At 35.7% G+C, this 24,093-nt stretch overlaps 1 protein-coding gene and 1 long non-coding RNA gene across 3 annotated transcripts in view; one reads left to right on the top strand and one right to left on the bottom strand.

The window, feature by feature from the left end:
- LOC123569990 (uncharacterized) overlaps positions 1–15,750 on the bottom strand; it is a 67,994-nt gene extending 52,244 nt beyond the window's left edge. Inside the window, exons 1-3 of one of the 2 annotated variants that reach the window (XR_006693883.2) lie at positions 15,634–15,750; positions 7,817–7,868; positions 2,973–5,803 (exon numbers count right to left, since the gene is read on the bottom strand). This is a non-coding gene — a long non-coding RNA (uncharacterized lncRNA). Of the gene's footprint in view, positions 1–2,972; positions 5,804–7,816; positions 7,869–15,633 lie in introns of those variants that run through there. The other variant, XR_012427062.1, reaches the window with a different exon arrangement.
- The window catches only part of DOK6 (docking protein 6), a 436,008-nt gene that overhangs the window by 388,205 nt on the left and 23,710 nt on the right, over positions 1–24,093 (top strand). The gene's annotated exons all lie outside the window — the stretch shown is intronic.

Here is a 24,093-nt window from a genome sequence, read left to right as displayed (position 1 = left end):
CACTCCAGCCTGGGTGACAAAGTGAGACTCTGTCTCAACAACAACAAAGTGTTGCCTCTATGTAATTTTTCTCTGTAATTTTCTTTATTACCATTTACGAGTTTTTGTTAGAGACAAGCATTTTCACTTCATGATCTGTTCTTTAACTTCAACTTATTCCTATTGTTATCCTTCATAGCAGAGAGGATGGTTTTGAGATGAGACCAACTTCATTGGAATCCTCTGTCAAGTACTAGCAATACAACTGCAGGCAGGACACTTAACAACTATATTGTCTCTGTTTGTTAATGTACAAAACAGAACTAAAAATCATTTTATCAAGTCACTGGATTGTAAACAGAATTTAATGTAATTATTGAAAACATGGACCCTAGTACATAGTAAACTTACATTCACCCTTAACTGTCATCATTTTTGCTGTTATTGTTACCAAGTATTACTATTATTACTAGTATACTTACCTATAAGCAAAAAAAAAAAATGGAGTTGTGAGCTAAAAGGAAATACTTCTTCACAGGACATTTTAAATGTTTTCAGATGGTTTTCTATAATCCATTAAGATGTTTCAAAATTAGAAGTTCCTATTTTTTAAGAAGTTTATCGTAAGCAGCAATATGCTGAAGACGAGCTAAAGATTAAATATCTGAAATTTAGGAACACCTAACCTCATTTTGTAAATGAGATTATTAATCCTGACTCGTCTTTGACCTAAAAACTAACAGAATCAACTATGAAAAGCACCTGTCATTCTGAAATCACTAAAATTGTCCGTTCTTGGAAAAAAGTTGAAAAAAGCATAAAATGTTTCTGCATCAACTCTGTATAAACAGAAAGGCACATGTAGCTCTTCAGCATTGCTTGATTATCTCCAATATTTTCCTGACAAGCATTCAAGATCATAAAATGCCCCCAGCAAGTCAGTAAACGCTATAAAGAAAACTACTTCCACAACAAGTTTTGGCCATGGGATATAAATGTAATAGGTTTATCATGCAGAATCAATGTCTTAAGTAATCAGACTGCTTCAGCCATTTGTGGAAGATACAGCATAATAAATCTGAGGTGTGGTTCTATTCTGAGAATCAATCAGTTTTAGGGTGCCCTCAATGACCGAGCCATTTTATTACGGTTATCTCACACTTCAGTGGCTTCAGTCTCAGATATCAGCTGAGCAACCTCTAAACTTAATGACACAACTTGATTCTCCAAGCCATTTGACTTTGATATAAAAGGAAATAAAAGTAATTATAATGGCTGTCTTTCAAGGGGTGGGAATCGGTTCCCAGCATATACAATTTTAAGGCAACAAATTGAAATCAGCAGGAAAGAAAGATTTGCAATTCAGCTTATTTTTATGGAATTATTTTTACTATTTTTAGTTTTTCTTTATTTCCCTATGTTCTATTAAAAACACACACACAAAAAAAAATAAGAGCCATTCAATTTGGCTTACTTTTTCTATTGCACTGAAACCGCAAATGAAATATAAAGCCACTAATCTATGGATTTACCTAATTTCAGAGTATTTTAATATTTTCCTTTAGATACCCTGCTTACCAAATGACTTCTCATTAGGTGGGATTTTAAAATTTTCCAGTATTACAATTAGTTTCTCCTCTTCCCCATTATATTTTCAAATTGCTTATAACAAAGAAGCTAAATCATCCTGCATTTATTTTGTTTCTGTTTAGTTCTTTTTTTCATAAATCACTTATGCTGGAAAAATTACCCATTATGCTTCTGGAAAAGATATTAAGTGCTATTATTAAACATGATTCATCCAATGTACTTTATCTGTATACATGTGTAATACAATTGCTTTAACACAAAAAGCTTTGTTACTTTATTTTGTCAGAACTGATAATTTGGGGGCAAAAGTGTTCATGTGAATATTTTGTCTTCAGACTTTCTATTTCCGTTCTATAATAGTTTCAGAAAGATTGTTTTTTTTTTCTTTTTATTATACTTTAAGTTCTAGGGTACATGTGCACAATGTGCAGGTTTGTTACATATGTATACATGTGCCTTGTTGGTGTGCTGCACCCATCAACTCGTCAGCACCCATCAACTCGTCATTTACATCAGGCATAACTCCCAATGCCATCCCTTCCCCCCCCCCCCCCCCCATTTTTCTTACTTATGAAAGTGACCTCTGAAAAGCACGGGATATCATATTTACAGTGGTTCATATCACGTGCCCTTATTTAACCTGGCCTTTCTGAATCAGCCACTGAGCAGTTTGGACACTGCACAGATTAGAAATGTTATCACTACCCTTTGGGAGGCCGAGGCAGGCAGATCACGAAGTCAGAAGATCAAGACCATCCTGGCTAACACGGTGAAACCCCCTCTCTACTAAAAATACGAAAAAAGAAAAAATTAGCCGGGCATGGTGGCAGGGGCCTGTAGTCCCAGCTACTCAGCAGGCTGAGGCAGGAGAATGGTGTTTTGTTCTTCAAAAAATGTGTGACTTTTCTCTACACTACGTTCTTTTCAAATAACATGATATATGACTTCTGAAATGTTTCTTTAATGATTTTATTGTTACAACAAACAAATCTATTTTAAAGTATGTGTATTTCTGAGTAAAATAATGTATGGCCACCAAAGAAAATTTGGAAAAAGAAAAGAGCACCAAGGATAAAGTGAAATTTTTTATTTTAAAATTCACATCTCCAGAGACAATTGTATTGGTATTTGGGTATAAACGTATGCCCAGCTTTTTTCTTTAGTTTGATGAGGGTTTTTTTTGTTTTGTTGCTGTTGTTTTGGGTTTTTGTTTGTTTGTTTTTCAGTGACTCATGGCTTTAAGACTACTTTTTAATCAGCCTTTTCCTTAGCAACATGTCTTGGGCATTTTCCCCAATCATGAATATTCTTAAACAACATCATTTATAACGGCTATATTGTATTCTAGTCCATATATCTGTAGCATCATTAATATAACCAACACTCGTTGTCAGGCATCTAGGTTGTTTCTTGATCTTTTTTTTTTTTTGCTTCCTTGCTTTTGCTATTAAGTGCCAAATTGAAATTCATTAATTAATTTTTAATAGTTCTATTTTTAAATGATAATTTCAAGGCCATCAAATATTGGCAGATTACATAAACTGTTGAAATAGCCACATAAGTGGTTTCCCAAACTTGTCTTCTCTACAGCCTGCTGCAATCCATCTGTTGCATTGCAGCAAGCATGGTCTTAGTAGAAATGACTGCTATGGTCCCATTGTCATGACTCCCAGGGTCATTGTGTTTAAAGTCTGAACTGCTTTCCAGGACTTCTAAGGCCCTTTACACTGTAGGCTGTATTTTCTCTCCATCCACTTTCTCCCACCTCTTCACACGGTCCACCTGGGCTGCCAAGTCAGCCATACTGATGTTTTAATTACCAAAAGTCACTGTTCTTTCTCTCAGATTAAAACCATCTTATGTGCTTTTCCCTGCCTGGGCAACCTAACCCAGGCTCCTTTTCCCTGCTCCAGGTAAAAGTAATCAGAATTGTTTTTGCAAAGTTTTGAGTAAAAGAAAGTAAGGCTTATATAAGAAGCAATTTCTGTTAGCTATTGTCAATACATATTATAAATAACATTGGCAAAGGAAGGAGGAAAAATTCAAATTTCAGTCCTCTTTAACACCATCACTTTCAGAGGCCTTTTATGATGCTCTAGTTCTGAGAACCCTTTTTCCTCCACCCTATGCACTCCATGGCCCACCCATGCCAAGGGTTCTCTCATATCATCTGAACCCCACCCTCCCATGATAAGGCACATAATGTTTTATATGAATATGTGTTTAACAGTGCAATCATCTCTTTCTACAGTAAATCACAAGCTCCCTGAGAACAGAAACTGTGTCTTTTTTCTCCTGGTAAAGAGTGCCCACAACAAATAAATATACATAGTGTCTGATTTATCATGGTTCAACCTAACGATTTTTCAACTACATGATGGCAAGAAAGCCACATGTATTCAGTACACTCCTTGACTGATGATGGAGTTACATCCTCAAACTTATCCAGAAGTTACCCCGTAGTAAGTCACGGAGCCATCAGTACTTGTTATGGAAATCTTATCTCAAATTTCTAAAGAATTATGTCTTTGTTATTAAAATTAAAATGCAAGGTGTTATGATTTGGAGGTTTTGTCCCCTCCAAATCTCATGTTGAAATAAAATCTCCAATGTTGGAGGAGGGTCTAGTGGGAGATATTTGGTTTATGAGGGTGGATCCTTCATGAGTGTCCTGGTGCTGTCATCACCGTAATGAGTGAGTTCTCACTCTGTGAGTTCACACGAAATCGGGTTATTTCAAAGAGTCTGTCAAGGCCTCCTTGTCTTGCTCTCTCTCTCTCTCTCTCTCTCTCTCTCTCTCTCTCTCTCTCTCACCATGTGATATGCTGGCTCTCCCTTGGCCTTCTTCTATGATTAAAAGCTTCCTGAGGCCTCACCAGAAGCTGAACAGATGCTGGCACCATGCTTGTACAGCCTGCAGAAATGTGAGCCAACTAAACCTCTTTTTTTTTTTTAATAAATTGCCCTAGTCCTAGGTAGTCTTTATAGCAATAGAAAACTGACCAACACAAAAGATAAATCACAATGCTTTTCTATAAAAATTTAACCCAAAGAAAGTAGGAATTGATATAAGAAACTATCTCCTTTAGCTCTTATTTTAATAACTTTAATAAAGGAAGAAATGATAATTAGTAGCTATTAAGATATATGAAAGATAGATTGAAAGTCCATTATTAAGAATTTGGTTGGTTTTATGATGTTACATATACTATTTTTGTATTGATTTATCTGATTATAAAGCCTCCATTTTCACCTAACACTTTGCAGAAGCATTTTACCATATTAAATAATTATTGAATGTAAAAGTAATTATGTTGAATTACAATTTCTAAACATTTTCATGTATATCTGGTAATTATAACAATTTTATAAAATGCTCTTTTGTTAATATTACAATTCCTAGCAATATCACAGACATTTGATAAGTTTCCCAATCACTACATAGTAAGGCAAGAAAAAAGGAAAATCCATTTGTACAACATTGAGAAAATTCTTCTTAAATAAAATGTAAAACCACCTGCAATAAGAAATTAATATGTCAAATGCAAGAAAACTGTATAAAAATGCACCAAGCAGGAAATAAGATGACTCACAATTTTACAGAATTCATTTACTCTTGATAAATCTAATGAAAGAAATTCCAAAGGGAAGATTAAGTGAGTAACAGATTTATTTTTAAAAAATAGCTATGACCCCTACTGTAGAAGAAGTATAGTGCAGAAAAGTTGAAGGAAGAAATAGTCACTTTGGTTTAAATTAACAAAAACTCTACCTTATTTCTCTATTTCACATGACTTTTGGTTAAATATAAACCAAAAACAATTCAGCCAAATGAAAACAGAGGTAATTCAAACTAGAAATGTCAGAAAGAGGATTGATTTTCCCTAAACCAAATGTTTAAGGTTAATGTCTGGGTTCCCAGAAGAGAGCAATACAAAGAGAAAAATGACTGGGGGAGACCATGTTTGTCTGTTGTTTTAACTTGGTGAATAAAGATTTAGGTTCAGATGACTTGAGGAGTCTCATTGAAAGTTGTTTTCACTGAGACAATGAAAAACAAGACTTTTAACTTTATAATTCATTATCCCAAAGTGGGCTTATGATTCTAAGAAGGTCAGTTGCTCAGAAAAATGAAGACATTTTGTACTGTTGACGTTTAGAAAATCTCCTTTCAATTATATTGATAAATGGTTCGATTCTTCAATTTACTATGAGATGGCAGAGTTTTCATAATCTGTAAGAATAGAATATATACATATATACAATGGTCAGTTATTTTAACTCTGATTTTAATTAGAAACAGATACTTTTTAAGGAGATACTATGATAAATTATACACATTATATGAACTCTCCATGTTTTCTAAGTCTGTAGGCTACAAAATCAGTGGCATGTACTAACAAAATTGTTATTTATCTGTGTTTATGGATGAACACATTACCACATTTGGGACAATGATTTTTGTGATTGTTATTTCTATCTTCAATCTATGGCCAGAATTATGCCATAGAGGATGAGATTCAGGACCAAATCAGTTCAACCTTCAACCAGACTACTTAATTTCCTCAGAAAATCTTAAGTCAAATGTTTTCATATTAACACATACGCTTGTTCTGCAGCCTCAGTTACTGACACAGACTACCAATTGGTATTGTTGTTGTGTAGTCAAATTTTCTGACTTTGACTTTGGTGACAAGTATCTACCAAAGGGAGTATATGCCCTGTTGGATAAATAACGTGTGAAGGAATATGAACAGGGGAAAGGTCAAAATAAATTTCTGCTTAAAGAGTAAGGTGGAGTCCTTGTACTGTGGAAGCAAAGGCAGTAATTCCCAGCAAGCTACATTTAAATAATTTCATGGCTAAAACGGAGGCTTATGAAGGAGAGATTCAAAACCCACTCACTTGGTGATTATTATGATTAAGAGCTATCAATAAATCAGGAACTGCACAGCACATAAAGAAATACAGCTCCTGCATTTATGGTTTATTCTCTAACAGAGGCAAACATACTGTTGAGACAGTAAAGTCATGAAGAAAGTATTTTTATCTCAAAGGGGTAAAAGTTCATGAGCACGTATAGGTTGGTTTTATTTCACATGTTGTGTCCTTTTATAGTGGGTGGAGATGGACAGGGTGTGAAGGTGCTCTTGAAGGCCCTTGTGAGGTTTTATGAAAGAAGTGAGTAATGAGAAATAATGACCTGAGATATATTGATTAAATAGTCTATGCAAAATAAAATAGATGTAATCCTTTTTAAAATACATATTTCTGTATTCTGGATGTGCTAAAAGTAATAAAAAATAAAACAATTACACTGCAAAGTAGGCGGTGCTATAATTTTGATTGAACCTGTTTCTACAGTTTGATGTTCTTCACTTGATATTCCATAGAACCATAACTGTTAAGAACCCTCTTACGCACATGTGGGGAAATAAACAAAATAAACCAAACAGACCATAGTATTTCCAAATAATTTCTCACCAAAAACTCCTGATCTAATGTAAAACATATATATGGTAATGTTTGAGAACTGTCAGTTAACAAGCAATACACATTTTCTTGAAATACTGGCTAAAAGTTTATATGCTTAACTGAAACTTCTTGGGGTACAAGTATATAAATAAGCTGTTAAGAAAAGTAACATGAATGGTGCCTATCCTTTCAAACCCATTTTTTACTTTATTATGAAGGTAAAGTCTATTATAACAATGCATCTTAATTATGTGGTTTTGGAACTAAGATTATGTATGCATATGGGAAGTACATGTGTGTATTTAAATTTCTACTTGAGAAAGTATGGGTTTTTGCTTTTTTCTTCAAAGTTTCTTGGACACATTTCAAAGTTTTAAACTGAAATTTTTATTGTATCCATCTATATTTCTTTCTTTTCTGGGATCATTTTTAGTCTTCCAGCCTACTAGAGCCCCAGCCATAGAGAATTACTTGTTCTATTATAATTAGCATAATAAATGATGTCATTAATGGTATCCACATAGCTTAGGAAATTAGTTTTACTTATGTTTTCTTAGATGGTTTTGCTGCCAAGAAATTCTTATTGGAAGATAGTTGAACAAAATATAAAAAAGTTCAGAAGCATGCTAATTCTATTTTTGGATTTGTGCTGTGTTAAATTTTGGCACTTTCTAATTTTTAATAATGTAAAAGGTCAAACACTCAATGCAAATGTATTTTAGAGTATCTACACTAAATGCCACATTAATTTCAGTGTAATTGATGAGCTTACCCTGTATGTATTAAGCAGGAAAATAGGAATATTTCCGTCAGAACTCATGAACCTAGAAGAATAATAGATAAGAAAAATAAATTTTGCAGCTTGTGTCCTGACTAGAAACAAACTAGATGGTCCATAAATGCATTTTGGTTTAATTTTCTAAGATACAGAAGTACAGTAGAAATTTCATTTATCCATCACTATAGTTCCATTATCATCAGCCTTAGGGATAAATATTTTACAAGGAAGGTTAGGTAATCAGAGACTCACACCACTGGGCAGGTTATAATATAATATCATTATGTTAAATGACAAGCTCATTTAGTAATCAGATTGCATGCAAATTGACTGTTATGTCTACAAATTTCTAAAATGTAATCTCGATTCAATCAAGTACATCATGTATTCAAATGGAAAGTAGAATCAATATTGGATTTACATCAAGTTTTATACAGACCTTGTCAGGAGATGCTGATGAATATATTATGGGCAAACTATATCTTAGTTGCTTATTATCTAGAATGCCAAGTTACATAGTTTTATCGTCAGTTTATTGATAGTGACCACTATTTGTTACTCTCAATCACAAAATGTCAAAGCCTATAGAAATTTGTAAATGTTCTAGGCCAGTAGTTCTTAGAGTGTGGACCCCAAATTAGCATCATCAGCATCACCTGGGACCTTGTTAGAAATGCAAGTCCTCAGTGTGGAGGTTTCTCTAATGCAATCAAAGTCAAGCTGTTATCAGCTTAAAATTACCTGTTATAACCATAAGATGCTTTATATAAGCCCCACAGTAACCATAAAGCAAAAAAAAAAAAAAAAAAAAAACTCCTATAGTAGATACACAGAAAATAGAAAGTAAGAAAGTATGTCACTGGAGAAAACCATTTAATACAAAGGAAGACCATAGAGATGAAGAACGAAGCAAATGATCTACAAAACAACAACAAAAAAATAACAAAATGGCAGTAGTAAATCCTTGCTTATCAATAATTACTTTGAATGAAAATGGATTAAAATTGTCAATCAAAAACATGGAATGGCTGAAGGTATCAAAAAGAAAGACCCAACTATATTCTGCCTATAAGAGACTCACTTCATTTTTAAGACCACACATAGATGTGAAATAAGTAAAACAGAAAGTAAAATGATAGAAAAACATACTCATGCAAATAGAAACCAAAAGAGAGCAGGGGTAGCTATACATATATCATATAAAATAGACTTTAAGTCAAAAACTGTAAAATGAAACAAATAAGATCATTATATAATGACAATGGAGTAAATTCATCAAGAGAATACAACAGTTGTAAACATATGTACAACCCAAATTGGAGCACCTAAATATATAAAGCAAATATTAATAAATTCTTGAAGGGAGAGAGAGACTCAAACAATAAGAATAAGAGACTTCAATATCTTGCTTTTAGCAGTGGATAGATCATCCAGAGAAAAAAATCAATAAGGAAATTGGACTTAAACTATACCTTAGACCAAATGGACCTAACAGACAAATACAAAACATTCCATACAATAGCAGCAGAATATACATTTTTCTAAGCACACGTGGACCATTCCATGTTAGATCATATGTTAGGCCACAAAACAAGTCTGAACAAATTGAAGAGGATTGAAATCCTGTCAAGTCTCTTTTCTGACCACAGTGGTACAAAACTATAATAACGAGGAATTTTAGAAAATTCACAAATACATGGAAATTAAGCAACATGCTTTTGAAAAACAAATGGATCTGTGAAGTAATTAAAAGAGAAATTTAAAAATACCTTGAGACAAATAAGGGACACAGCATACCAAAATTTATGAGGAGCAGCAAAAGCAGTTCAAAGGTTAGCTAATACCAATTAATGCCTATACCAAAAAAGAAGTGTTTCAAATGACCTAATGTTGCACCTTAACCCTAACGTTAGCAGAAGGAAGGAATAATAAAGATCAGACTCAAAGTAAATGAATTAGAGACAAGAAAAACAATAGAAAAGAGCAACAGAAATAAAACTTGGTTTTGTTTTTTTTTTTTTTTTTGAAAGATAAACAAAGCAACAAACTTTTACCTAGACTAAGAAAAACAGAGAAGAGACTCAAGTAAATAAAACGAGAATTGAAAGAGGAGACATCACAACTGATGACATTACCATTACAGTAATGCAAAGGGATCATAAGACACTGTTAGACCAACTATATACCCACAAATTGGATAATCTAGAAGAAATGGAAAAATTCCTAAACACATACAATCTATCCAGACTGAATCATGAAGAAATAGAAAATCTGAACAGAACAATAACAAGTAAAAAAGATTGAATCAGTAATAAAAGTCTCCTATCGGTGAAAAGCCTAGACCCTACAAGAAAAGTAAATTACAAGCCCTTATCTTTGATAAACATAGATACAAAAATCCTCAAACAAAAACTAGCAAACAGAATTCAAAGGACACTAAGAGGATCATTCACCATGATCAAGTGGGATTTATCCCAGGGATTCAAGGGTGGTTCAACATAGGAAAATCTTACACTCACAACATATGTAATATATACCACATTAACAGAATGAGGGACAAAAATTATATAATCATCTCAATAGGTACAGAAAAAGCATTTGACAAAATTCAACATCCTTTCATGATAAAAAGAAAAACCTCAATGAATTAGGTATAGAAAGACCGTACCTCAACACAAGAAAGGCCATCTATGACAAACCCACAGTTAACATCATACTCAAGAGTGAAAAGTTGGAAATTTTTCTCTAAGATACAGAGCAAGACAAGGATGCCCCACTTCTATGTAACATAGTACTGGAAAAGCCTAGCTAAAGCGAGCAGGAAGAAAAAAGAAATAAAGGGCATCCGAATTGAAAAGGAAGAAGTGAAATTGTCCCTGTTTGCAGACAACATGATCTTATATACAGAAAACCCTAAGACTTCACACACACACACACACACACACACACACACACGCATGCACACAACAGACAAAACTGTTAAAACTAATGAATTCTGTAAAGTTGCAGGATACAAAATCAGCTTACAAAAGTCAGTAGTGTTTTTATACACTAACAAAAAAAAAGAAAACAACAAAATCATATTCATAATGGCTACAGAAAATTAAATACTTCGAAATAAATTCAACCAAGGAGGTAAAAGACCTGTACACAGAAAACCATGTAACATTGATGAAAGAAATTGAAGAATAAATGAAAAGAGATCCTGTGATTATGGATTGGAGGAATTAATACTATTAATGTGTCAGTACCACTCAAAGCTATCTACAGACTCAATGCCATATCTATCAAAATTCCGATGACATTTTTTATAAAATTGAAAAAACAATTCTAAAATTCTGATGGAATCACAAAAGATCCTGAATAGCCAAAGTAATGTTGAACAAAAGGAACAAAGCTGGAGGCATCACACACTACCTTACTTCAAAATATACTACAAAGCTAAGTACTCAAAACAATATGGCACTATTGTAAAAACAGACGCATAGACCAATGGAATAGAGAGCTAAGAAATAAATGCACACATTTTTGGTCAATTGATTTTTGACAAAAGTGCCGAGAACAGTTTCTTCAGTAAATGGTGTATCAACTAACAATGGATTAAAGAATTAAATGTAAGACCTGTAACTGTAAAACTATTAGAAGAACACATAAAGGAAAAGCTCCATGATAGTGACCTATGCAATGATGTTTTTTTGATATTGTATGACGCAAAAACCACAGGAAATGAAAATGAAAATAGACAAATGGGATTACATCAAACTAATAAACTTCTGTACAGCAAAGGAAACAATCAGCAGTGTGGAGAAACAATCTACAGAATGGTAGAAGATATTTGCAGCCATTCATCTGATAAGGAGTTAATATTCAAAGTATATAAGGAACTCAAACAACTGAAAAGCAAGAAAACAAATCCTGATTTTTTTTTTTTTTATGGGCAAAGGACCTGAATAGATACTTCTCAAAAGAAGAATGGCCAACAGATACATGAATAATGCTCAACATCACTAATTATCAAGGAAAAACAAATAAAAGCCACAATGAGATATCACAATGGTTATTGTCAAAAAGACAAAAAATAATAAGTGTTAGTGATATGTAGAAAAGGAACCCCTTGCACAACTGCTAATGGGAATGTAAATTAGTAAAGCCATTATGGAAAACAGTATGGAGGTCCTTCAAAAAAGTAAAAATAAAACTACCATAGGGTCCAGCAATCCCAGTATTGGGTATTTAGCCAAAGGAAACGAAATCAGTATATCAAAGATATATCTATACTGTCATGCTTACCATAGCATTATTCACAGTAGCTAAGATAGGGAATCAAGCTAAGTGTCCATCAAGAGATGAATGGATAAAGAAAATGTGGTACATACACACAAACGAGTAGAGTAGTATTCAGCCTTTAAAAAGAAGGAAATCCATCATGTATTAAAACATGGATGAACCTGGACAATGTTAAGTGAAATAAGCCAGACAGAGCGGAAAAAAGTACCATGTGATCTCACTCACGTATGGAATTCTAAAAAGTTGAACCCATAGAAGCATAGAGTCCAGTGGTGGTTACTAGAGGCTGGCAGGGAGTTGAGGGATTGGGGAGAGGTTGGTCAAAAGATACAAAATTTCAGTTACCTAGGAGGAACAAGTTCAAGAGATCTATTGTACAACATGATAACTAGAGTTAATAAAAATGTATTCTTGAAAATTGCTAAGAGTTGATTTTAAGTTCTGTCTCTATAAAAAATGTTAAGTATGTGGTAATGCATATACTAATTAGCTTGACTTAACCATTCCATTTTATATATATATATTTCAAAACACTATATTATACACAATCAATATATACAATTTTGGTTAATTAAAAATGAATTAATATATAAAAAGACATGTAAGTGCCATCCCAGACCTCCTGAGCCAGAAATTCTATGGGTAAAGCCCAAGAATCTGTGTTTTGCAAACCCTTTGGGTGATTCCAATATATGTCTAAATTCCAGGCAACACTGTTCACTTTTTCCAGTTTTGTGACAAGAATGCAGCAAAGTCAGAAGGAACCTCAGATCTCCTGATTTCCCTAAGAATATCCCACTGCCATTTAAGTTACCTTGACTTTGTTATGCCTCAAGACAAAATAAATTTTTAGTGAACATCTATGTGATATATATGATATACAAAGTCTGCCTTCATGGAGATACATTTGCAAAGAGGAGGCAGGCAGCAAACAAAAAATACGCAGACTATAATATATTTAATAAATACATACATACTTGAATATATTTAATAAACATATATATATACACAAGAATATATTTAATAGAATGTTAAAGAGTGCTCATGCCATAAAGAAAAATAAAGCAGAGTGAAGGGAAAATTAAGCACAGAGGGTGGAATCTTAGAGTTGTCCCTTAGAGAGACCCTCTCTGTAAAGGTAATTTCATGTTTGTTGTTCCAGAGTTACATACTCTTAGCCTGTATCTTGGTTAATTCAATTGCAAGATGCTTTTACCCTGTACTGTGTGTTCCAGTTAATAGGGAATTAGTGATAATACTGTACTGTCTCTCCACCATCCAACACCCATTTTTGTGATGAATTGTATCATTTTTAGTATATGTTTGAAAAATCTTTAAGAACAAATTGCCGTGCAAAACTGAGGAATGGTCACATCTCCTAGATCAGACAGTTTGTCAGTGGCAACAAACAGGCTGCTGTCAGCTCCCGAGGATCTGAAGGCAAATTGCAGATGTCCTGTGATGGCCAGCTCCTTACCAGAACCTACCTCTCAAGGGGATGCACAGTTGAAGGACAACACTACCTGGTTTGAATAACCAGCATGAATAATCCTGACTTAATGAGTCAAAGCATCCTACCTTCTTCATTTTCACTGCTAAAAGCCTGAGATTGGGTAATTTATTTTAAAAAAGAGGTTTAATTGACCCACAGTTCTGCATGGCTGGAGAAGCCTCAGGAAACTTAAAATTATGGTGGAAGGTGAAGGGGAATCAAGGCACCTTCTTCACAAGGCAGCAGGAAGGAGCAGTGCTGAACCAAGTGCAAAGAGACCCTGACGAAACCTTCAGATTTCATGAGAACAGCATGAGGGAGAATGCCCCCATGATTCAATTACCTACACTTGGTCTCTCCTAGGTGGGGATTATGGGGATTACAATTCAAGATGAGATTTGGGTGGGGACACAAAGCCTAACCATATGACCGTGACACATAAAAAAAAAAAAAAATTGCAAGATACCAGTACAGCATCAAGCACATTTCACCTGATTACTGGAACACGGTAGCTTCATCTTATACAGATAGACAGCGTCAAGACTCTACTTCATGCATAGCTGACTTCCAAACTTGCACCTGTCAAGGGCACTATTTTATTTTACAGATGAGGAAACTGAAGCCCAAGAGACATTAAGTGACTTGTGAAGTTTCAAAGTTTGAGGTGCCCTTATCAGCCATTGTTTTACATAGTAATGAAAAAGGATCATACCAAGGGGAAAACATACATGTAATTAATTGAAAGTTGTCACTGTGTGGGAGTTTCCAGGTTGAACGTATGTTCTTATTGGGATGTTTAAAATAGTATTTAATTAAATGCTGTGAGAAGGCTAGATTGTTATCCTGCAGTGCCCTGGGAGTATAAAAAAGTTGCCCCTAATGTTTCTATGCTTACTGATCCAGTGCAGTGTGATTGGAGAGGCCCAAATAGAAGCACGGTTTATGTCAAAAACAAGAAATAAATAAATTAGGAGAAAAGGAAATCCTCTAACCTTGATGGGCATTTTCTCTAGGTGGAAGTTAAAGAATTTCTAGAGAAGAGTGCATTTTTTAAAATAAGCAAGCTGGGTTTCATCTTGGGGGTTAAGTGGTGGGAGGGGGGAACTTAAGGAAAGCTTTGTCTTTAAAAGGATCTTGGTGTTTCAGAAGCTATGAAGAGCCATGAAGCAGAGCCCAGAGGACATCTACAGCATGGTAAACAGGAGCAAATACACAAACTACGAATTGGGCAATCTGGGTTTTTAGACCTCCCTGGAACCTAACAATCCTAGCAAAGGCATTAGCAAAATCATGCAAACTCCTCCAGGTTCAGTTTTTCCGAGTGCTAAGTAGGAACAAGTTTTACTCTTTCATTTCTCAATGCTATTTTGAAAATTAAATGAAGTAATTATATGTGAAAACATTATGACACTTGAAAGCAGTATACATACATGTTACTACCTCAATTAAGCAGGTGACCTGCCACCAAGAGGATGTAGTGCCCAAGGGAGGAGCCACCAGCAGAAGAAGACCAGGAGTGGCAGGTGTCTGACACAGGGAGGGCTCTGGTAGCAGAGAAGGAATGGGAGAGACACCCGGGGAGGGGGTCAGAGAAAGCCCATGGCCTGGAGTGTGTGACCTTGAGAAAATCAATACAGAAAATCCCAAAGGAAAATACAGAGGCCAGTAGTCATCAGCAGCAAGAGCCACCCGGAAAGAGGAATGAAAAAGGTAGCCTAGACCAGATATTCCTGATCAGAAATTTGCAGTGCAACCAAAATGTATGTGCACTTTTCAGGCTCTGTTGGCCCTGAATGAGGTTTGTCATCTGAGGCCAAGTCCCCTTCAGGTGAATAGTCGTTCCCATCTGGAGGTGATGGGAGACAGTGACAGATCATCAGGCATTATATTCTCATAAGGAGCCCACAATCTAGATCCCTCCCCTGCACAGTTCACAACAGGGTTCATGCTTGCATTAGTCCATTCTCACGCTGCTATAAAGAACTATCTGAGACTGGATTGTTTATGAAGAAAAGAGGTTTAGTTGACTCACAGTTCCACGGGATTAACAGGAAGCATGACTGGGAGGCCTCAGGAAACTTACAATCATGGTGGAAAGTGAGGAGGAAGCAAGTTATGTCTTCTCATGGTGGCAGGAAAGACAGAGAGCACAAGGGGAAAGTGTCATGCACTTTTAAACCACCAGGTCTCATGAGACTCATGAGAATAACAAGGGGAAAGTCCACCCCCATGATTCTGGCACTTTCCACCAGGAACCTCCCCCAACACATGGAGATTATAATTCAAGATGAGATTTGGGTGAGTACACAGAGCCAAACCATATCAGGTGTCATGCGACTAGCAGGGTTTGAGTGTCCAGATAAGAAAAAAAAGGTAAGATGGAGAGGTGGCGAGGTAATCCCTCTTCTCTGGTATTTTTTTTCTGAGGTCATTGTGGTCAAATCTGACACCCAAATAAGTGAAAGAGGAATGAGCTGCCTGCTGTGTCCCCTTTAATTCCTACCCTCAGAACAATAACTTGCAATGCAGTGAATCAGGGGAGTCAACACACTGCACCAAGAAAAGCAAGGCAACAGTTAATGGGAAATGAAAGACAGCACAAGGAAGAAAGAAGGGAGGGAGGCGGGCCACACATCCTCCTGTGAGATAAGATTCCCTTCAGGGAAAACTAGAGATGTAGAGATACTTCAGGGGTGACATAGAAGGAAGGGAGGGCAAGGAGGGAAGATTGACTTTGCCTTTGTTCACCTTTGTATTGTATTATCTCACTTGTTGCGACAAATGTGCATTCCTTCTGTGATTTGGAACTCATCAGAGGAAAAATATTAAATACAAAGCAGTAATATACAATAGAGATACGTGCTAAAATTTGCATTGTGGTAATTACTTGGGACTGTGAATAAGGTTAGACACATCTGCAGTGTTAATGTGATTAGTGCTGCAACTCTGTTTATATTAAGATCATGCTTTCACGTAAGAATGATGCTGCAGGAATAAATAATTTAAATAAATGCAAATGAAATAACAGGTAAGAGAAAGTCTTATAGTAACCATGTAATTCTTCATTCTGTCTATGCATTTTAAGTTGAACTGTGTAAAATTACTTATATTTTACAGTAGAGGTGTGATCTACAAAACTGTTATTTCATAGGATTCAATTTTATCTTTTTATCTAGATAGACTGACAGGTAGATATAGGTAGTAGATACATACATACAAACATACATGCATATATATATGTGTGTGTATAGATATATATACACATACAAATATATATGTATCATTTGAGGCTTTTAATATTTGCTTAAAATTGTTTGTTTTGGTCCTACTTTCTGTTTCATTGATGAAGTATATTTACATAAAGATAATCCTGCCAGTTACACGCTTATCCACTTGCACTTTCTATCCTACATTTTATGTCTTCTAGGATTTATGGAAAAACGCAAGTTTCTGTGAACATGATTATGTTTTCCAAAAATAACACACTGTGACTTAAGAGGAGAAATGGAGCAAAGCCAAATATATTGATAATAAATGACAATGTTAGAAAAAGACCAAACATAGCAATTCATCCTCCATTTAGTGATATTTTCAAAACATAAAATAGGCTCATGAATCCATTAGGAGGCCCTCCCCACTCCCACTGCTCCTATTTTGGATTATTGAAGAATCAAATTCCAGACACGAAAGGCCTATGGTATTGCCAGGCCCCTTTCCAAATCTCCTGATCTACTGGACATTGAAACGACAGCAGCTGCTCCTATATTTTTCTCTGCCAATAGACTTTACCCTTTTATGTCTCTTGTGCAATATGTTCCTCTTGCAAATAACAGGAACTGTGCATAATGACAGTTGTGACCACACATCTCATTATACATAGACCACAGTCCCTATGAGCAAATTAGTGAATTAACCATACAACCTTAAAACAGATTAGCAGTAAAGAGACTGTTTTCAGACCAAAGTTTAGAGATTTGTTACTTTGGAGTATTATATCTTCCTCCATGATAAACATAAATATTACGTATGGAGCATTTACGGGAGTAAATACATACTATACTTTTTACTTAGCCTAAGCCATGAAGTGTGGGTATTATTATCCCGTTTTAAAAACGCAAAACCTGAAGCCTTTCAGTGATTTCTCATTAAAGGCAAATTAGGATTTAAACCAGACCAGTCTACATGGGAACCCTGCACTCTATGTTAGACTTTGACTTGGAGGTTAGCTTCAGAGCCGCTGGTGTTAGAACTGTTCGTGACCATTGAATGCAAAGTAAATAGGACGTAGGAGGAGAAGAAAAGGTCAAAACCATAGCAAATTTTAACAGCAAAAACTTCAACAGGGTCTTAGCAAAAATTGTGGCAATATCTACCGGTAGGAACCTCAAGAAAACCCCAAAAGGAAAACATTCTGTATTTGGTGCTTCAATGTGAAGAGGAGAGCAGCATTCTCACACATTTCTTTTGCCCATGTAAGTAGTAAGTAGACACATAGCTTCAATAAACACCAAAGGATGTGCAAATTAAACTGCTAGAGGTGTTATCTTTTGACTATTCTTGAATAGTAAGCTTTAGTTCCTTGAGTGTGGAGCCCAATTCATTCATTTCTTTCTTATTCTTTCATGAAACATTTTACACAACTATGGCAGCTGTTCAGTAAATGTTTTCGTCTTGAATTGACTCTTCATTTGTGATCAGTACCGTTGATCATTTCAGATATGTTTAAACTTTAGTGAAAGAAGTCCATTTTTCTTATTTTAAAAAAATGAAAATAATAAAAATAATCCTTAAGGTTATTTGACCCTAAAAGAGGTATCTCCAATATTTACCAAAGTCAGTCTGTCTTGCTCTACTCAGGTTGTCATAGCAAAATACCACAGACTGGTGGTGTAAACAACAGATTTATTTTCTCACAGTTCTGAAAGCAGAAAGTCTGAGGGCTCTCTTCCTGGCTTGCAGACAGCCGCCTTCTCACTGTGTCCTACAGGGCCTTTCCTTTGTGTGTGTGCATGGAGAGAGAGGAAAGAGAACTGTATTCTCTCTCTCTCTCTCTTTCTCTGCCTTCTTATAAAGCCATCACTGCTATAGCATTTAGGACCCACCCTTGTGACCTCATTTAACCTTATTTACTTCCTAAAAGTCCTGTCTTCAAGTGCAGTCACATTTGGAAGGGATGTGATTCGGTCCAGAGTCATCCTCTAACAACAGTATAGTCCAAGATGCCAGTAGTCACATGCTAGATGCAACATGAGCATCCAGAGACCAGTTCACCCACCAACTGCAACATCTCAGAGAAACTGCCTGGCTACCCTTAATCCAATTATGGATTTTATGTCTAGACTAAAGCAAAGGCCCATTTAAACTAAGAAAGCTTGCCAAAATCAAAATTCTGAGGTTTGGACTTTCTTAAAGAACTGAGAAACTCAGGAAGATTCCTTGGGACTCCAAACAAAACATACACTGTACACCTCCTTCTCCTACAAATACCTATGGAATGAAGGACCCCCCCTTTCAAGTTTAGAACCCATGAACTTTGAGTACCTTTTATAAAACCACCAGGCTCCTGACACTTCCCCAAGATACAAAGCATCCCTGGCCTGTGAACAGGGGGCATTTTGGCAGCAGGGGCTCTCCCAGAATCATTCTCATTTGCACGTCCCATTCCAGTGTGGTTCCTTCACATCTTGGGACATCTCAACCAGGAGGGAGTGGGGAGAGGGATGTGCTCTGAGATGGCTGAGTTTGTTCACAGTGAACACCCCTGTGCGCCAGTCAGGGTTCAGGCAAAGGAGAACCAATCGAAGATAAATATTAAGGGGCTTATTTCAAAGAACTGGCGTATGTGATCGTGGGGTAACACTAGGCAAATCTGAAGTCCAGGGAGCAGGCCTCCAGCAGGTGTAAGCTGGGATTCCAGGATATGGCCTGAAGTTGCTGTCCACCTGAAGGATTTCTCCTTCACCAGGAAATCCTCAGCCTGCTTTTCAGGACTTCCAACTGATAGAATCAGGCTCGCCCAAATGACCTAAGATCATCTTCCTTACAATGGACCTTAATCACCTACAAAATACCTTCAGGACAACACCTACATGAGCATTTGATTGAGTAACAGGGGCTGTAGCCTAGCTAAGTTTACACATCCAAAGACCACCACAGCCTGTATACAGTCCCATGACACTGCTGAAGGCTACCAGGCCCCAAGCCAAAAACTGGAACCACATAGAGATGATAAAGGCCTCCTAGTGAGATCCTGAGAAGCAACAAGAAAAGCCACAGTCATAGCCCTGGGATTTGGCACCACCACCAATAATCACACAAGACTCCCACCATCACCAGCAAAACCTGCAGGATACTTCCCATTGGGCTATGTAAGGGTTAAGTGGAAGAAATTTTTTGAAATACAGTGAAAACCAAAGTTCTACATACATATAAAGGAGTGCTGTTTTTACTATTATTATTTTTCGCTATCAGAGAATGTTCACTTTTCATCTAGAACCTAGAAATATCCTCACAAGTACACAAGGGTATTAGGCGGTATCATCTCCATAACAGTAAACTCTTTTTCTATTGAGTTCCATATATTTCTTACTTTTAACCAGTATCACTCAATCTAATCCATATCAGTATCTTAATCGTAAGACAGGAGCCATCTCTTCTACCATGTGCTTCTCTCAATGGATGAAGAGTATGCATACAATCAAGAAAAAAAAATCCAGAGTAAAATATGTCATTAATGCACATTTTTAAATCCAAAATGTTTTGCTGCTCATCAAACAAGCAAGCAGCTCTTCACAATCCTGCTATCCTGGCTGCAAGAATATGTGAAAATCTCTCCTGGGGGAACTCATGCAACTTGCACAGGATTCATTTTCATTCCAGCATGTACAGTCCCAGAAATTTAATAGGATTTCAGGCCATCTTCTTGCTTTCTAACTGTGGTAAGAACACTTAACATGAGATCCACCCTCTTGAGAAATCTTTAAGTGAACAATGCCGTGCTAAAAGGACAATATTGTACAACAAACCTCTAGAACTTACTCATCTTGTATAACTGAAACTTTAGACCTGTTGAACAGCAACTTCCCACTTCCTCCTCCCCGTAGACCTTGAAAAGCATCATTTTACCCTCTTTCTATGAGTTTCCTAATTTTAGATACCTCATATAAGTATAATGATGCTGTATTTGTCCTTCTGTGTCAGGTTTATTTCACTTATCATGATGTCCTCCAGATTCATTTGGATTGTAGCACAGGGGTGTCCAATATTTTGGCTTCCCTGGGCCACCTTGGAAGAAGAAGAATTGTTTTGGGTGACACATACACTAACACTAACGATAACTGATGAGCTTTACAAAAATTGTAAAAAAAAAATCTCATGATGTTTAAGAAAGTTTATGAATTTGTGTTGGGCTGCATTCGTAGCTGTCCTGGGCTGCTGGTTAGACAGGCTTGTTTTAGCAAATGGGAAGATTTCCTCCTTTTTTAAGGCTGAGTAATATTCCATTTTGTGTATATTTTCATATAGTGTGAGTGTGTACTACATTTTCTTCATTCATCAGTCAACATACAATTAGGTTGTTTCCATATCTTAGCTATTGTGAATAATGTTTAGGCCATGATCGTACCACTACCTAGTATCCTATACTAAACACGAATACCCCAAATTGTAACTACTTTAATGAACAAAAATTATTATGCTTATATTTTCTGCTACATAGATTTTTATACATGCAAACTTAATCTCTCTAAAATAGCAATTGTCAGGAGAAAGCAAAAAGCAGAATCCCAAATAATTTTTCCTAATAATACACACCAGCGGACTTCAAGCAAGAATCAAGCTGCCTCTGTGCATGGGATCATCTCCACAGGGTGCATAGATTAATACTAAGAATGAAGAGTAACAGAGACATTTGGTCTTAAACTTGCTATTTTTATATCATGTATCTTCCCATCCAGAAACTTAAAGCAGCATTAACATATAAATTTAAACATATAGAATCAATATGAAAATATCATCAGAATGTATTTTTATTAAACTAAAAAGCTAATTCACTCAACAGTTTCTAAATATCAAAATAACATACTCTATACACCATGGAATACTATGCAGCCATCAAAAAGAGTAAGATTTTTTATCCTCTGCAGGAACACGGATGGAGCTAGAGGCCATTATCCTTAGCAAACTTAGGCAGGAACAGAAAACCAATTGCCGCATGTTCTCACTTGTAAGTGGGAGCTAAATGATGGGAACACATGGACACATAGAGGGGAACAACAGACACTGAGGCCTATAGAAGGATAGATGGTGGGAGAAGGGAGGGGATCAGGAAGAATAACCAATGGGTACTAAGCTTTATAACTGGGTGATGAAATAATCTATACAACAAACCTCTCTATGACAAAAGTTTACGTATGTAACCTGCACATGAACCCCTGAACTTAAAATAAAAATTAAATTAAAAAAAAATCATTGGCCATTCATGGATTACATTGTCATATTTTTGTTAATACAATCATGTCAACCATGCTATGAAAATTATATATATATTGGTTAAAATGGTCTAGAATCCTGAGAAAAGTCAATAATTGAAAGTTACCCATAGGACATGCATGTCTGAGTCTCGACTTCCTGCTCATACTCCCTGCATCACACTTCCTATGTGGGCCCACATTTCTCTGCTTTCTGTTGCACATTCTAACAGCCAGTAACAGATTTCCCTAAAATACATTATGTCTGCATCTTTTTGGTTCAGTTCAAACTGTCTGTTATGGGGGCGGCAGTGAAGGGAATAAAAAGAAGCTCTCTTAACAAAAGAATTCTGATAAGAGATATATTCTCTAGTGAATCATCCTCTGAATGTTAACCATCACCGTTATGAGTAATACACACATCATTATAGGCTATTTACCCTATAATCTCTTTATTTTCCATCTTTAAAAGTACCCTATTGTGGTATAGCAGTAGTCTCTTGGAGCAATTTTATGGGGCAGCAAATCTTTGAGAACAATTTTCTATATTCAGAATTAACACATGCTTCACTCTTTTTAACAATGGCTCTAACAGGATAAAAGCTTGATTCTAAAACCACAGGAGTCGCTCATTTTCTCTTCTTTGTGTCTGTCCTAAAATAATTTTTCCCCTGTGAAAATCACATGAGCTCTCTGATTTTTTTCCATTTCATATTTATGTTGATAGCATGCTATTGTTTTTTTTAAAAAAAAATCCTTTGACGACTATTGCCATCAAAACAATAGCAACAACAAAACTCTATGTGTCTTATGAGAACTAATTTAAACAACACTTCTCAGGTAACTTAACTATCTTTACTGGAAATTAATTGTGATTAATAGTTTAATTCGGTCCTGTGAATTTTATTGGTAAGAGGGCCACTTACCTAATTTTCTTTTCTCTAGTGAAAAAAAAATTGTATTCATTCTTTCTTTCTCATGTATCATGAGGTTATTCAGCTCTCCCTATGAAACTATCCAGTTGGTCACTATTACATAAATTATCTAATTAAGACTTGATATGTATTTCATATCAAGGAAGGATGGCACTGAAACTTAGTAGAGTCTTACTAAATAATGGGTAAATGTCAAATCCAGCAAAAATTTTGAAGGCTCCATCTTTAGCGTGGAAATTGTTAAATATCACTACTTATTGACATTGTCAAGAACTGTGAAGGGCCTGAAATTTTTACCCTACTTGTAAACTAACAAATTAGCCTGCCAAAGTTTCATGGATGTTGGCAGAAGACATGAGACTGCTGGGTCAGAGACAATGGGCAGTTTATTACTCACAGCAATTGCATTAACTAGAGTATTAGCCTCTTTGATGGTCTCCTGAATCCCAGTTCCCGCAAGATGATGCAAAAAGGTTCAGGTGGCACCTGCACATGAAGTAAGTTGTATCACAGGAGGGAAACTACAAGTTTGAGGAGTCCCAATGTTTTATAATAGGCAATAATCCAGCCTGACATTTCCCCCAGAAAAAGACATTATTTTTTTTGTACTGGAATAAACAAATCTTCCTTTGGCTTCAGAGGAAGACCTTTGAAGGCCTGTGTTTCTTGACACATCCTCAGAAAGATAATCCAGAACAAGGCAATCATTGCCTTTGCTCACAAAACATGCAGAAACGCAAAAGACTCATGGAGAACAGTCTATCAATAAACGTTCTTCATTTTCTCTCTCAATCTACATCTGTTTAGATTTTTAAAAAATACTTGTTGGGACCAGTGGGTTATAATGAAGTTATAAAAGTTTTTAAAAAAGAAATAGTAATTTCCTTATTCTCACACTTACACCTATAGCCTACATTGACAATCACATTTAGCTTTATAGTATTTTTACATTTTTATTTTATAAAGGATTGTCATTTCCCCATGTCAGGACCAGGCTAAATAATTAAAGTACTTTGATTCGACAGGTAATGATTAACAATCAAAAATGTGCAGGGCAAGATGAGACATCTGTACTTCATTTTGTGTTCC

Source organism: Macaca fascicularis, chromosome 18 (assembly GCF_037993035.2).
Source record: "Macaca fascicularis isolate 582-1 chromosome 18, T2T-MFA8v1.1".
NCBI lineage: Eukaryota > Metazoa > Chordata > Mammalia > Primates > Cercopithecidae > Macaca > Macaca fascicularis.
Note: the sequence above shows the minus strand (reverse complement) of the source record. Positions and strands in the feature narration are given on the sequence as shown.